The 16,053-nt window shown below is 42.7% G+C and overlaps 1 long non-coding RNA gene across 1 annotated transcript; it reads right to left on the bottom strand.

Moving 5' to 3' along the window:
- Positions 1–10,553: 10,553 nt before the first annotated feature.
- On the bottom strand, positions 10,554–12,671 carry LOC147020420 (uncharacterized). The gene is made up of 2 exons (XR_015062089.1): positions 12,470–12,671; positions 10,554–10,779 (listed from the first exon to the last, which is right to left on the bottom strand). It is a non-coding gene; the product is annotated as an uncharacterized LOC147020420 (long non-coding RNA).
- Between the last annotated feature and the right edge of the window lie 3,382 nt (positions 12,672–16,053).

Here is a 16,053-nt window from a genome sequence, read left to right as displayed (position 1 = left end):
TCGTCTGCAAAATCAAGGTCAGATATCTTGACATTCCAAATCATGCACCGCAGCTTGATCTCTCTGACATCCTCCCCAAAATACAGTCCATACAAGTGCTGAAAAGTGTGGGGGCCAGGACACACTCTTGACGAGCTCCGATGACAACTGGAAATAAGTCTGAAATGGTATCACCACATCTCACAGCACTCTCAGTTACACAGTGTAGTTCAGACATCAGAGTGATCACTTTTGGTAGCACCCCACGAAGACCAAAAATCTTCCAGAGGGAATCCCGATTCACTGAATCGAATGATTTACAGAGATCAACATAGGCTGCAAGCAGCCCCTGCAGAAACTCTCATCTGCATTCAGTGAGGACCCGAAGAGCAAGGATTGTCAACCGTTGACCTCTTTGGTGTAAAGCCTGAATGCTCTGGGCACTGGTGCTCAAGCAGATGGTGGTGAACCCTATAAAGAATTATTATCTGAGCAAAGACCTTGCCCAGCACTGAGAGCAGCGTCACCTCTCGGTTGTTGTTGCAGTCCTGGCAATCACCCTTCTCTTTCCAGAGAGGGACAACAAGGCCCCTTTTCCAGTCAGTTGGGATGATGCCTGTGTTCCAAGCAGAGCACAGTCATGCATGCAACAACACCAGTATAGCATTTCCACTGGCCTTGAGAAGTTCAGTATGGATGCCACAGATCCCACGAGCTTTACCCCATTTCAACCGCTTCACCGCAACCTGTGTTTCCACAAAGAAAGGTGGATCACAGTTGATTGGAGGGGCAGAGATAGAGATAGTGACACCACTGACATCCAACTCAACAGCTGGTGGGTCAGCCTGGTACAGCCGCTCAAAGTAACTGGTCCAGTGGGCCTTCACTTTGGACTCCTCTCTCAAGAACCCACAACCCTCCGCTCTAACTACAGTACACCAATGGATGGGCTTGGAGGAACACAATGCGGAAATTCCCCAATAAGCAAGACAAGAATCACTTAACCACAGGTGATTATCTACTCCTTCACAAAATCCTCGCACATAGGCCTCCTTGTCCACCCTCAGCACACATACAGTTTTACGGTTCAACTCCCTGAGCAGCTCAGCTCTGCCAATAAGCCTAGCCCTGTGATTCTGTTCAATGGTATCCAATGTCCCTTGAGAGAGAAAATTCTTCTTCGCCCGATGATGAGTTACACGACATCAACCGGCAACATCAAGAATCGTGACCTTGAAGGCACTCCACAACTCTTCAGGTTTCCCCAAAGCACCCAGACCCCCGAATCCCCACCCATCCTGTTCGCAAACTGCTCAGATACCCTATCATTCTTGAGTTTGCCAAAATCCAGCGTAAGCTGTAATGGTACCATTCTCCTGGATGTAAGCTGCAACTTCAGAGTTGCTACGACAAGCCTGTTGTTAATATTGAGGAACTGAGCACTCTGGTACACCTGCAGTTCTGGATTATCCTCCAGCAACCATCAACGAGCACATGGTCAATCGCCTTTGCCACACCAGCAGCATTTGAAGACCAAGTTCAGTGATGAGCCTAAGGATGCGGAAACCATGAAACAGCCACCCTTAGTCCACGACTTCTTGCAAAGTCAAGGAACATAGTGCTATCTGGTTCACAGTTCCAGACTCATGGGGACCAACTCATGTCTCATAACCATCCCTATCAGTGCCAGTCGATGCATTGAAATCCCCCAAAACTAGATGATTATCTCACCTGGGGCACTGAACTACCACAGACTCGAGCATGGATAAGAAGAAGTCCTTCATGGTGAGATCACTAACCTCAGTCAGAGCATATCCAGAGAACAGGGAAACGACCCCCAAGGAATGAAGAATCCTTAGTCTCCCAATACGCTTGTTGACTGGTGTTACCTCAATTATCATTGGAGTCAGCTTATTGGACACAGCTACAGCAACTCCTTTGGCATGGTAACCATCAGAGCGACCAGACCAATAGTAGGTGTAACCACCTGCGATTATCTCACCACTATTCGGTCTCCCAACCTCAGAGAGTGCTGCAATACTGATGTTCAAACGCTTGAGCTCAGATGATAACAGAGACAGGTGATCATCCTCTCTTTGGGATAGGACATTCCAGGCACCCACCAGAAGGGACCGTCTCAGGTTAACCCAAGGATACTGCCATCTGGTGGACGACACCTCATCACCACTCTGCCACACACCACTGCCATCTGATCCAGGAAGTTTGCCCCATGCTTTTCCTTCTATCATCAACGAATGTGGCTTTGCCTAAATCCCATCATCCGGTGATCTGCCTTACGAAGGGCAGCAGCACAGGAGGTACTCCCACGGAGTGGGTTTTCAGCTTTCTTTGTATTTGTGGGTTTTGCAGAATGAAGTGTTATACGGTGGCCAGAGTGTAAATCCTTCCACCAATCGTCTAAAAAAAAAAGTAACCCAACTGCAGCAGGATGTCCACAGACTCAGTTGGGCACTAGATATGGATGGCCCTTGGTTCACAAGGAGGTCCTCTGTCCTTCGAGGGACATGTAATTTATGCTCAAGTGCATTTGCATCTCAATAAAAAAGATGCAATCTCATTCTTTTCGAAGAGTAATTTGCCTGAATATTTATTTTACATTGCCCGCCAAAAGTCATGATTGTATTTGCATTGTAAGTTGTGCTGAAAGCAATGTAGTAACTGTTTGTTTTTCTTTTGCAGGTTAATCTTAAGGGTTGAATTTATTATGGGTAAGTGGATGCTTCAGGAGAGGGCTCTGATTATGGAGCTTTACTTCCGAAATGGTTGCAATGTTGTGTTTGCACTACGTGAATTCCGAAGAGCATGTGGTGTGAGAATAGCAGTGTGAGGGGAGAGGGAGGGACGGCAGTGTGAGGGGAGAGGGAGGGACGGCAGAGGGACGGCAGTGTGAGGGGAGGGGGAGGGACGGCAGTGTGAGGGGAGAGGGAGGGACAGCAGTGTGAGGGGAAAGGATTTTCATTTTTAGATCTCGTGGAGGATCTCCAAGTTTTACTCACGTTGTTGTTCTTGTGGACTTTTTTGTTTCACAGCCTACAGTTTTCATCAAAACTTCCTGAAACTTGGCACATTTATGTAAAAATACTCTGCGCAGACAGTAACCATCTCCGATTTTGAAAATTCCTCCGAGAAAAAAAGTTATGACGTCAAAATATCTCCGCTAATGGAAATCGCCTAAAAAAATTATCTCCGAAACTAGGCAAGCTTTTTGAATTCTGTTTGCGGCAATCGAACAGGGCATTAGCAGAGATGAATTACCGCACATATGATACATCACTATGACGTCATATCAATTTTTATGACGTCATTCCTATTTTTTGACTTTTTGTTTCACAACCCAGAGTTTTCATCGGATCTTCGTGAAACTTGCCATGTATATGCAGAAAGCCCACACGCAGGCAGTAACCATCTCCGATTTTGGAAATTCTTCCTAGAAAAAAAGTTGACGTCATAATATCACCGCTAATGGGAATCGCCTATACCATTATCTCCGAAACTAGGCAAGCTGTTTGAATTTTGTTTGCGGGAATCAAGCTGGGCATTAGCACAGATAATTATTTATCGCAAACCTGATGCATCACAATGACGTCATATTCGTTTTTATGACGTCATCATTAAGAGGACGAGTATCTTAGCTCATTTGAGCTTGTTCCTGTTGTATCGGCTTCGATGTCCATTGGAACACAAAATTACCGTACTTCCACATTGTCTCGGGTCACTCTCCTGCAATTTTTTCATTTATTTATTTTTCCATTTCTGGATCTTGTCTGACAATTCGGTAAAAAAAAAAAATTCCAGTGTACTCTTTTCAGTGTCCATTGGCACACACAATTTCAGTTTTCTACATCACCCGGAAGGCACCAATCTTTACTATCAGTCAGTCAGTCAGTGAGTTGGTCAGTCAGTCAGTCAGTGAATCAGTGGTTAGAAAGAGTTATATATATATATATATATATATATATATATATATATATATATATATATATATATATATATATATATATATATATATATATATATATATATATATATATATATACCCAATTTTCACATGATGTACTCTTTCAACCTGAACATACAAGTTTCCCAGGGTTTCTCTGCATGCACACAGAGTATTCTGAGGCAGATCACATCACTTCAAAATAATGTCTTGCTTCACCCTGCTTTTGTTTCATGTGCATGGGGTAAGTAAAAAATAGGACCACTTATCTGGGTGAACACACCTGCATTCAAATTATTCCGTCGCTTTTGTTGATGTAATTGATTGCATCATGGTTTGTACGTGGGATGCAAGTTGATGTGTCGTTTAATGGAGTATTCCCAGGGGTACCAGTCCTCGATCATCTCTAAAATAAATGTATTAATAAAATAATCACACTTTTTCTTGTTGAAACAAATGTAAATCCACAATCCTGTAAGTTATATGAGTGTAAGGGATTGAACAGAGTGAAGGAGTTTATACCAAAGGCGGAGTCATCAGCGGGTGGAGTCAGTAGCAAGGAGATAAAGAGGATTATTCAGAGAGTCGGAGAGATCATTGATGAAAACCAGAAAAGGAACAGGGCCCAGAACGCTACCTTGAGGAAGTCCAGCCTGGACAGGAAGAGGAGATGAAAGAACTCCATTTAGGGCAACACGGTGACTGCAACAGGAGAGGAAGTCTGCGAGCTGTGAGTGGAGATCGCCGTGGATACCATAGGAAGAGAGTTTGTTGAGCAGGCGAGGGTGCCAGACCATGTCAAAAGCACACAATATGTCAAGGGATATGGCTATGATTTCATGTCTGGTATTGAGGACCTCCATCTATTGTTTGGAGAGCAGAAGCAACATATCCAGGGTAGAGTGACCAGGTCTGAAACCAAATTGAAGATCGGAAATCAAGCCATTGGAGAAGATGAAGGATTTAATGTCTGAAGCGATGATGGATTCCATAACCTTGCTGATGATTGGGAGAAGGCTGATTAGTCTGCAGTTGCAGCGATCTGTTTTTGCACCTTTTTTGTGCAAGGCAGTGATGTTTGCTGAATTCGAAGTCCTGTAGATGGCAGATGACCTTTAGCAAATGAGAGGGTGAATAGAACAGAGAGAGGGTGAGAAAGAGCAGAGGAACAGGTTTTTAGGATACGTGGGCTGATGCCGTCTGGACCGGTTGCAGAATCTGAGTCGAGGTTTGACAGCAAGCTCTCCACCTTGTCAGGAGAAAAGGACACAGAGTCCAGCGACAGTTGTGTGTGACTGGGTAAGGTGGTTACAGAAAGTGATAGTTTTTGGACACAAGATTTTGATACAAACACCGAGTTTAGGCATTCAGCTTTCTCACGTGCGGTATCAGCAGTGCGGCCATTTGAGGTAAGGGATAGGATGGAGCTGGGGAACGTACACCAGAAACAGATTTGATTAGACGCCACCAAGATTTGGAGGAGGGAGAGAGGTTTGAGAGTTCAGACTTGAGCTTAGAAAGATGTTGTTTTCTGGCTCTCCTGAGGGTAGATACACACTTGTCCCGAGCTTGATGGAAGAAACTGAGATTTCTCTCAGTTGGGTTTGCTTTCCATGAGCCAAAGGCAAGTTGTTTTCAGACAACTGCCTCGCCACAAGCTTCAGTGAACCGTGGGTGGGAGGAAGGGTAGGACAACAGAAGACGAGAAGTGATAAATCTGTGCATGAGGGAGAGCAAGATTCTTTGAAAGAATTCCCAGGATGAGTTGATGTTGGAGAAAGTAGCGATGGAAGATCAGTTGAGAAGTTTGATGGCTGCTTGGAGACCCTGCCAGTCAGCTTGAGTGAAATGCTAGACTCGATGGCACTGAGGTGGTTCTCTGATAATAGCCAGAGAGATGTCCACTTTGACAAGGACGTGGTCAGAAGAACCGATTATAGCGAAGGAAGAACAGCAGATATTATCAGGGAAATTTGTCAAAAACAGATCCAGAACAGATCTCAACCATTGGTTGAGATCCGGGTCGGGAAATTGACTGATTGTGTCATTCCCAATGAGTCGCAGAAATCTTTTGCTGAAGTGCCATGACTGGTGAGAGAGGTACCCACACCCAGCCAACTGGCATGATGACAATTGAAGTCACCACATATGAGGAACAGATAGTTCAGATGAGAATATAGAAGTTGGTCCATGTTTTCGGATAGTGAGGTGTAAATGGAGTCATCACTGTTTGGTGGATGATACAGTACACATATAAACGTGAGGTGGGAGTGGAGGGGAAGCCATAGCCCGAGGGATTGCTGGGGTGTGGGGGAGTGAGGGCAGTGCATGGAGAGTGAGGAATTGAGTTTTTGCAGAAGAGAGCAACTCCTCCACCAGGACAGGCTCAGGTCTGTCATACCGGAGGAGAGAGTAACCAGGGAGAGATACTTGGTAGTCAGGGATGTCTTGAAAGAGGAAAGTTTCTGTTAGGCAGATTATGTCTGGTTTGTCAGTGCAGGGTTTATTCTAAGGAAAATTTGCAACTGCACAAACTCCGATGCGAGGCAGAGGCGGGAAAAAATTGAGGCTGTGAAGCAGCTGAGCACGAAGGCGTTTGACAGTGACATTGACAAGCACATGATGGAGGTACTGGTGCCCTTCTTGAAGCTACAAGATGCTGACCTCAAGGCTGTTCATCAGCTGATATGTCCAGATTTTGACCTTGAGGAACTCGGTATGGAATACCAACATCGTGTGTCTTCTGGACAAGGAAAAGACTTAACTCTCAACAAGCTGGTCAAGTATCTGGTGTCTAAAGAACTGTTTCCAAATCTGGTGAAGGCATTAAGCAGAGTTGTGGCTGCCAAGCCTCATTCAGCAGATGTTGAGCGTCTTATAAGTAGCAGCAATGCTCTGAAAACATGTGAAAGATCAAGAATGTCAGTGGAGACGGAAAATATGTATTTGTACATCCATTACAACATGCCACCATTGGAAGCATTTGATCCAAGGGAGGCGGTTATGATTTGGCTGTCATCAAAGACACGCAGAAACTAAAGCCATGACAAAGCAAAGTTTCAAGTACACTTCAAGGGAGGTTTCACAGAAGCAGAACACAAAGTAGAGGATGACGAGCCTGACAAGGTGGAGGTACCGCCTAAGAAGAAGGTCAAGAAATTCTAACTTCTTACAGTTTTGCTTCCTTGGACAGGTTCAAATGTTCATTTTCGTTAAGTTCTACAGATTTTGTTTAATCTTACTCATGCCAAAGACAGCTCGTGAGTTGGACTTACCTGAAACTTGGTTATAATGTTAGTCATAGTCAACCTCAGGCTCAGGTTTATGATTTTGTTCTTTGTGTGACTCTGAGCAACCACTTGTGGTTTCACATCTACTGTAAATACGTTTTATAATCCTCACTTTTTAAGATATAATTTGTAATGTGAAATGTGGTAGTCTATGTCATATATTATGATTTATGTAATATGTATGATTGCATTATATTGTAAGGTTAATAAAAAAATAAGTTTTGGTCAGCTATCAGACTATCAGTGACGTCTATTGTGGTTCCTTCCTAGTTTATGACACCCTTGCCATGCAAATTCAAACAAAGAACAAATTGACAACAGCACAAATATGGATTTACAACTGCACATTTTGAATTTACAACTGCACGTTAGAATAAACCCTGTGTCAGTGGAAACCTGTATGGAAAGATCTGTAAGGTTTGAGCAAAGGCCCGGGATATTTGAGGTCCACAGTGTTACTGAAGAGGGAGGGAGGAGGCTTTGGGTGCAGGGGGATGGGAGGGGAGGAGGAGGGTAGGACAAGGGAGGAAGGGGGGAGGTAAGGAGAGTTGTTGAAAGAGTGTGGCGGATTGCAGAAGAGTTAGGGAAGGGGACGGATGAGGAGAGAAAAGGCTCTGTTGTGCTGGGGCAGAGGTGGGGGCAAGAGAGGTGGCACAAGGCAGTTGAGGATTTGAGGAGGTGGAGTGATGAGATTGAGGAGAGAGGGCAGTGGAAGGAGGCAGCTTTGTGGATGAGAGGAGAGGCAACTTTGAGAAGGGTGAGTGAGGGGGGTGAATGGTGGGAGAAGGGTGAGTGGGGAGAGTTGAGGGAGAAAGGTGAGGGGGATGTTTTTGAGAAAGGTGAGAGGGAGGCTTGGAGGGAGAAGAGTGTGATGGCTGCTTTGAGAGGGAGGGGAGAAAAAGCGTGAGTTGGCACTGAAGTTGTATAAAAACAACCCAGCAGGCACACAACGTTGTTGCAACGTCGTTTGCCAGTACTATCCTCACGTCAGAATTGGGTCAGTGGGAAGTTGTTTTTGCAACACCCATGACGTCGGTTTTCAACGTTGACAACATTGAAATCTGACGTTGTGACAACGTTGAAATCTGACGTTGTTGCAGCGTCATGTTCTGGTTGTACCTGACGTCAGAATTGGGTCAGTGGGAAGTTGCATTTGTAACACCCATGACGTCATATTTCAATGTTGTGGCAACGTCAGATTTCAATGTTGTCACAACGTCAGTTTTCAATGTTGTCACAACGTTGAAATCTGACGTCGCTGCAACGTCGTGTTCTGGTTGTACCTGACGTCAGAATTGGGTCAGTGGGAAGTTGTATTTGCAACACCCATGACGTCAGATTTCAACGTTGTCACAACATTGAAATCTGACGTTGTTGCAGCATCGTGTTCTGGTTGTACCTGACGTCAGAATTGGGTCAGTGGGAAGTTGTATTTGCAACACCCATGACGTCAGATTTCAGCGTTGTCACAACATTGAAGCATGACGTTAGTTTTCAACTTTATCACAACGTTTATAAAATGGAGTTTTTGTTTTTACCCTTTTCTTTGCACGCCAAAGAAACGAACATTGCAGTGCATGACACCCTTCAGCTTCCAGCTTGATGGAGCCCTCGACCCGTAGGTCTGGGGCCAGCAGAGCACCGCTGTTCTTCCGGTGCCATTATCAAAACATTGAATTTGTATTGCAACATCATTACATTGCACAGTAACACATAATGACCACAACTTGAAAACAACTGTAATTCATAATCATTTATTATCACGTATCACGCAGAGCATGATTGCGGCAAAAATATACAAGCAGTATTAATAATATCATCTTTATTCGTACCAAAAAAGCACACTCAAATACAAACGTACAATAAATAAAAGTAGATACCATTGCAATTGAGAAACATATCGTAAAAAATGGGACTAAAAAGAAATACCACATGGGTAAAAGTCGTAAATACCTTTTTGACAAATTCACTTTGTGCAAAGCACAGTTAACAATTCAAATTCAGAAAGTTCTGCTCCAGAGAGGAACTGTGGAGCTTCTTCTCTCTCAAATATAATTGACTGCACAAAGGCACCTTTACGTACAATAACATCATCATGCAGTGTTAGTAAAACTGCTGATAATTCTATGCTTGCATACATTAAATGGGCATTAGGAGCATAAAAGGTATTGACCGATAACTTACATTTATATAAAATGTAATTAAAAGTTTTAGCTACTGATGACATACTACCCATTGTTACAAGATTCATAATTAAGCAACCTCAGGTAAGAATTATGAGAAGATGAAGAACCACATATAAATTTTGCAATACGACATAATAGTTGACATTCAATAGGTAGAAATTCAGCAATGACTGGTAAAAGAGTACAATATGGGTCCTACTTGGGAAGTCAAACACCTTTCTGATAGAATTTCTCCATGATATATTTATAATTTAGAAATATTCTTACTTGTTATGCCCCACAGCGGGCATCAATAGAATGAGATGCTTAAAGACTTAAACAGATGATACTTGACATGATATGAACAGTGCATAAAATTATATAAAACTGAATTATAATCAGGCAAATCAATGAGACCAAATATATATCTATGTGTGTGTGTATTCATACAAAGAAAAATATAAATCTAACATCATTAAGTATGAAAACACAATTTTGAATGCATCTCACATAAATAATTCTAAAGCACAAAAAAAATTAATTTGTTGGGTGTTTTCAATCTTAATTTCACAAGAAAATAAAATAACTTCAATCTGCATAAAAGAACATGTAAATATTTTCACAATGTAAACTGGCTGGGTTTCCAACATACAACATTACAATTAACTATGCTGCAAATTATTAATAATCAAGGACTTGGATGGCTGGCACAGCGTGTTGCTGTTACTCGTTATTACTACACTAGCACGTGTCCGTACGTGCGTGCCCGTACGTGCAAAAAAAACCAACAACTTTCAAACAAACACACAGGCCATTCCTTCGCTCTCGTAATTGATGATTGGATTGGGGCATTGTGTTTATCTATAAATGCGCATAAGAAATCGAGAAATTATGAGAATACAGTAAGTCATCACTATCCGGAAGTCCATACGTTGTAACCCATAATGGGGAACGCGGCTGAGGATCTCTTCCCCATCGGCCACGCCTACGCAGTTGGTTTGGTAAATAAATGGCCATAACTTGGGAAGCACTTGTCTAATTAATATCAAACCTTGAAAAGGCAGACACTCAGGTCCCCAGCAATATACCTGGCAAGTTTCAATTAGATCGGACCAGTGGTTGTCGAGAAACAGCGCACACACGCACGCACACACACACACACACACACACACACACACACACACACACACACACACACACACACACACACACACACACACACACACACACACACACACACACACACACACACTGCTGGAATTATAGATAGATGAGGGCTTGTTCCTGCCCGCACCTCCACACCGATCAGGGGCATATTTCAAATATTGTGATATGGCAGTGTACACATCTGCCTCTGTTGCTGTTGGCTGACTGGCCATGGTACTGTCTGAAAAATAATAAGAATTTCCACTTCGTATATATTTGGCTTTATGATCATCGAACAAGACTTGCAATGTCAATTACGCTCGTCATGCACATTATAAACTGTCATTTAGTAGAATTCATTACCTCTGACAACTTTATTTAAATTCAGGTTCCGGAAAGGTCTCTTCCCATTCTTTCCACACAAATTGTATGTGGACATCATAGCATTGGACATCACCCTTATTTTAGAAAATAAAAACAATTTAGTACACCAGTGTTTGAAGCAGCTTGTAACAAATTTTAAGTTCCACTGCCCTTAAGAAGCCGCAATTAATATTATTCTGTATAATATAAAGTTATTTTCATGTCTTTTGATAACCATTTTACCAAAGGAAAACAATTGTGCACCGAAAAACTTGAACAACTCCCAAGTGACAAACTACCACAATGAAGGCTTCATTGTTACAAGCGGCAGTTTGTCAGCAGCCAAAGGGTTAATAATTTTTTATGACAAAACCACATTTTTCGGCGAACAATAACTGACAATTGTTTTCCTTTTGCCTTTGGTTAGGCCTAACTCGTTAAAAGAGGACATAAAAAATAATATATTATAAAAAATAATATTAATTGAGGTTGTTTTAAGGGCCGTGGAACTTTAAATTTGTTACATTGTGGTACAATGCGGTAATTCGTCGGACCCGAACGGCCGAAGCATTATCCACACCAGAAATATATTTTTAAAAGGTTCTGAACCAATTAAACTTGTCCAAAGTAATTTTTGCAGAGTTCCCTTTTTGCCACAGACCGGTGTTTATTTTTCACCGGCCCGCGGAAAAATGAATTGATTATTTGCCGTCGATTTCTCCACACGATCAGGGCCATATCAGGGGAGGGTCATATCAGGGGAGGGCCATATCAGGGGAGTGCCATATCAGGGGAGGGCCATATCAGGGGAGGGCCATATCAGGGGAGAGCCATATCAGGGGAGAGCCATATCAGGGGAGGGCCATATCAGGGGAGCGCCATATCAGGGGAGGGCCATATCAGGGGAGGGCCATATCAGGGGAGAGCCATATCAGGGGAGAGCCATATCAGGGGAGGGCCATATCAGGGGAGCGCCATATCAGGGGAGGGCCATATCAGGGGAGGGCCATATCAGGGGAGAGCCATATCAGGGGAGAGCCATATCAGGGGAGGGCCATATCAGGGGAGCGCCATATCAGGGGAGGGCCATATCAGGGGAGGGCCATATCAGGGGAGAGCCATATCAGGGGAGAGCCATATCAGGGGAGGGCCATATCAGGGGAGGGCCATATCAGGGGAGCGCCATATCAGGGGAGGGCCATATCAGGGGAGGGCCATATCAGGGGAGGGCCATATCAGGGGAGCGCCATATCAGGGGAGGGCCATATCAGGGGAGGGCCATATCAGGGGAGGGCCATATCAGGGCCATATCAGCGACAGCTAAACGTGATAAACAGATGAAATTTTGTGCCGGAGGATTCGATCGTCGGATCGGATCGGAGGATTCGATTCCCGAGTCCAACGCTCGAAGCACTCGAGTGGCCCGAAGGGCCCGGGAGAGTTTCCATTGAATGTAACTATATAGATTCCATCACACCAGTAACAGGAACACATCATGGATTCTGTAATCTTTAAAACGTCCAAAACAAAAGCTAAGACATAAAATCGATTTATAATATTATACTTACCAAAAATGATCACGGCGGAAGATAATTTTAACTATAAAAGCGGAAGTCTTCTTCAGATTAAAGCGGATTGTGTGCCACACTCAGAAACAGCTTAAAGTTCACAAGTTTAACCAAACCTTGCAAATGGCGGCTCGTGATGCGGAAATAGGAATTAGCCGATCAGATCTCTCCTCCAGTGAAAGGCAGACACAACCACACACGGCACGAGTTGGCAAAGCACTCACCCTGGAAACACATGACGCAGAAAAAAAAAGTTTTGGATAATCGCGCTGCGATTGTACCACGTCGTGATCTGGTTGTACAACCAAGCGGCCAATTCCCGACGTCGTGAATATTTCATACTGACGTCGTGTGTCTGCTGGGAATGGTTGATGGAAAGCGAACATTCATAGCAAACTGGGTTTTTATTTTAATTTTCAGGTCAGAAATGCGATTAAATACATTTCTTGGTGAATGCAATAAAGGCGAATGAAGAGAATGGAGAGAAGAAACGCTGCAACAGTTGGATTTTTTAGTCAAGGTATGAGGGAAAGTTTGAAATGAGAGCAGTCTGTTGAAATAGAGAAAGAGTAGTGAATTATGATACAGTAATGAGTAGCACACGTGTGAAAGAGGAAGATGAAGCATTATAAGAGATTGTTTTATTATTATTATAATTTTTTTTGAGAAAGACTTTTCATCAGATTAGGTAATGGAAAGTTTGGAGAAAAAATCGTGAGGTGAATGGTGAATTTGGATCAGTAATCGCAGAGGATGGAAACAGATCGCGTGGTTACGGGAGAAGCACGTGGCTCTGGACGGTGTATCGTCAAAAGTGAATTTATTTATTTATTTATTGTAAATAAGGATTGCGTAACATTCGGAAAAGGGAGGGTTGAAGTAAATCGTGGAGGTGTGTTGTAAATTTGGAATGGTGAACGCAGAGTGAAGCTGATTGATCAACGGAAAGTAGCAGGAAGAGATTAGAGAGCCACGTGGTTGCAGGAGGTGTATAGATAAAAGGATACAAGGAAAATTATTTTTTGATGGATTTTTGAAGCTTCGGTAAGATTCGAGAATGGAAGGTTGTTGGAAGAAATCGTGAAGGTAATGGTGAGAGAGGGTCAGCTCAAGTGGAAGAAAGATGGTGTGCCAGCAGAAGGAGGAAGAAGAAGAAGGAGGATCTGGACTTGTGGGTATGGCATTTTTTTTTTGTTTTATTTTTTCATTTAAATTTAAGACAAGATACAGCGTGTTTAGTTGGGAGGGATGGGGGACGTTGGGAAGGTGGGGAAAATAGGAATTGAAGGTAATAGGGAGAGAATACAAATAAAAACGATCATACACCAAGAGGGGAAGGATGGGTAGGTCTCAAGGAACCTGTTGAGACAAGGTTGACGAAAACTCACAAAATAGAACGATTTTTGAAACAAAACCGAACTAGGAACACGCAGTAACATGTAGTTGAGAAAACAAACAGTTAAAGCTTCACATATAACAACCAGAAACTTAACTTTGAGAAAGTCGGCAGAGACCCCTGAGAGAACCTGCCGTTGCTGCAAACCCAGAACCGAAAGTGAAATTAAAAATAGGACCACTGGAGCTGTGGCTTATCTGGGACCTGGCCTTGTGCTGTACTCCAAATTTGGTAGCTGTGGAAGAAGATTTTTGAAGGAATTGATGCAATTTTCCCAAAAATTTACTAAAGCCAGAATTTTGACACACTTCTGGTCATGTGATTGCCATAACTTCTGCAATTTAACATCAGGACCCTGTCCTAATATTGTAACCCGAATCTGGTAACATTCTGACCGGTAGATCTGAAGAAGATTTTGAAGGACTTTATGCACCAGCCATTTTGACACACATGACACACATGATCGCGTGACCTCCAAAATTTAATATCATGACCCTGTCCTAATGTTGCAACCCAAATTTGATAATATTCTGACTGGTGGGTCTGGAGAAGAAGATTTTTGAAGGGATTTACTAAGTCGGCTATTTTGACCTCCTTAAAGTCATGTGACCAGAACAAGTTTTCCAATCCCTATTCGCAGTCAGGAGGGGAACCTTGCTGCCAAATTTCAACCAGATCGGCCCAGAGGTTTGGCTAGAGAGGTCAAAATAAGAGACAGATGGACAGACGGATGGTGCATGATGACAATACCTTATCTGTAATTCCAATTCCAGATAAGCTAAAAATGATTGCAGTCTTTGTCAAGTATCCTGCATCGGAGTGGCAAACCATCATGGATTTCATCTCTTGCCGCTGAAACTGCCTTGGCATCCTCATGTGCCTAACTGAATGAGCAGGATAAACAAACAAAAAGCAACAAAAAATAAATAGGACCGTGTGTCCTGAAGCTCACCTGGATCAGGAGAAAGTCACTTACACCCCTCTACCCCCCCCCCCACCACACATCCCCTTAGACCCTGATTACTATTTTTTAAATGCCGTGAACAAACTTTGGTACATAATGGGTGATGAAGGTTGTGTTCAAGTTTCATATAAATCATGTGTGTAGTTTCAGAGAAGAGAGCAAATACCTATTTGTTAGACCATGGGTGATGAAGGTTGTCGTCAAATTTCATCGAAATTGTGTGGGTAGCTTCGGAAAAGATGGGAAATAACTCTTTTTGGGGGTGTCAAAAACTCCCCCTGTAGACCCTTGTGGCCGCGTTTCATCTAAATCGTGTGTTTCGTTCAAGCAATAATGCCTGAAGTGTTTACGGACTGACTGACTCACTCACTCACTGACATACGGACACCGATCGATCGCAAAAGCTAAAAACCTCTTTCAAATCCATGACTTTTTTTTTGAAAGTGCATCTTTTAGAACAAATTCCAAAGTAAATATTTATATATTTCATATGATTTTACGTTTTCCTTTGGACAAGCATTCTGTACACGTCTAACAGCTAGCAGACAACCATTTCAGTAAAAACAATACAAAGCCTTATGCAAGTGTTTTTTGGGGGGTACGAGAGTAAACCCTGTCTAAATTTCTAACAATTTAGGTTGCATTTGGGCTTGAGAAGCCAGACGACGTTTTGCAAAAGTAAGTGAAATTTGTCACTGTGTACTGTTTCTCTTCTCCAAGTCAAATTATCAAATGGGACAGCTTGACATGGAAGTGCGACTGCTGAATTGATGAAGACGTGCTACCTAATGGCTTGTCACGAGCCTCATTCCCTCTTGTTGACGAAATTGTAACGGCAGGAAGCAGGTAACCATTTGTGTATCATTGCCTTCTTTGTCACTTTGTCTGCAATGTCTGTGTTAATAAAAGATTTCTTAAATCAAAATCATCTCTAACATTTGATGGATAGTGCTTTTCGACTTGTTACCATTGATGTCAGGCTGTGGGAACATTTTTCTCTTTCCATATTTCTTGATAAACACATTTTTCTTTGAACATCCATGATGATGGTGCTTTATAAATGTTCTACAAATGAGATACTCAGATCGTTCAAGTAATGTCAACATGATGTATGATTTAATACAGTGCCGTGTCAGAATAAAATAAAAACCCTGATTTTAGACAACTTAATTTTAACATTCCATATGTATGTCTTTATCAATATATATATATATATATATATAT

Source organism: Eptatretus burgeri, chromosome 9 (assembly GCF_056783735.1).
Source record: "Eptatretus burgeri isolate ZD-2024b chromosome 9, Ebu_testis_v1, whole genome shotgun sequence".
NCBI classification, from domain to species: domain Eukaryota; kingdom Metazoa; phylum Chordata; class Myxini; order Myxiniformes; family Myxinidae; genus Eptatretus; species Eptatretus burgeri.
The sequence above is the reverse complement of the archived record's forward strand: the minus strand, read 5'-3'. Positions and strand labels throughout refer to the sequence as shown.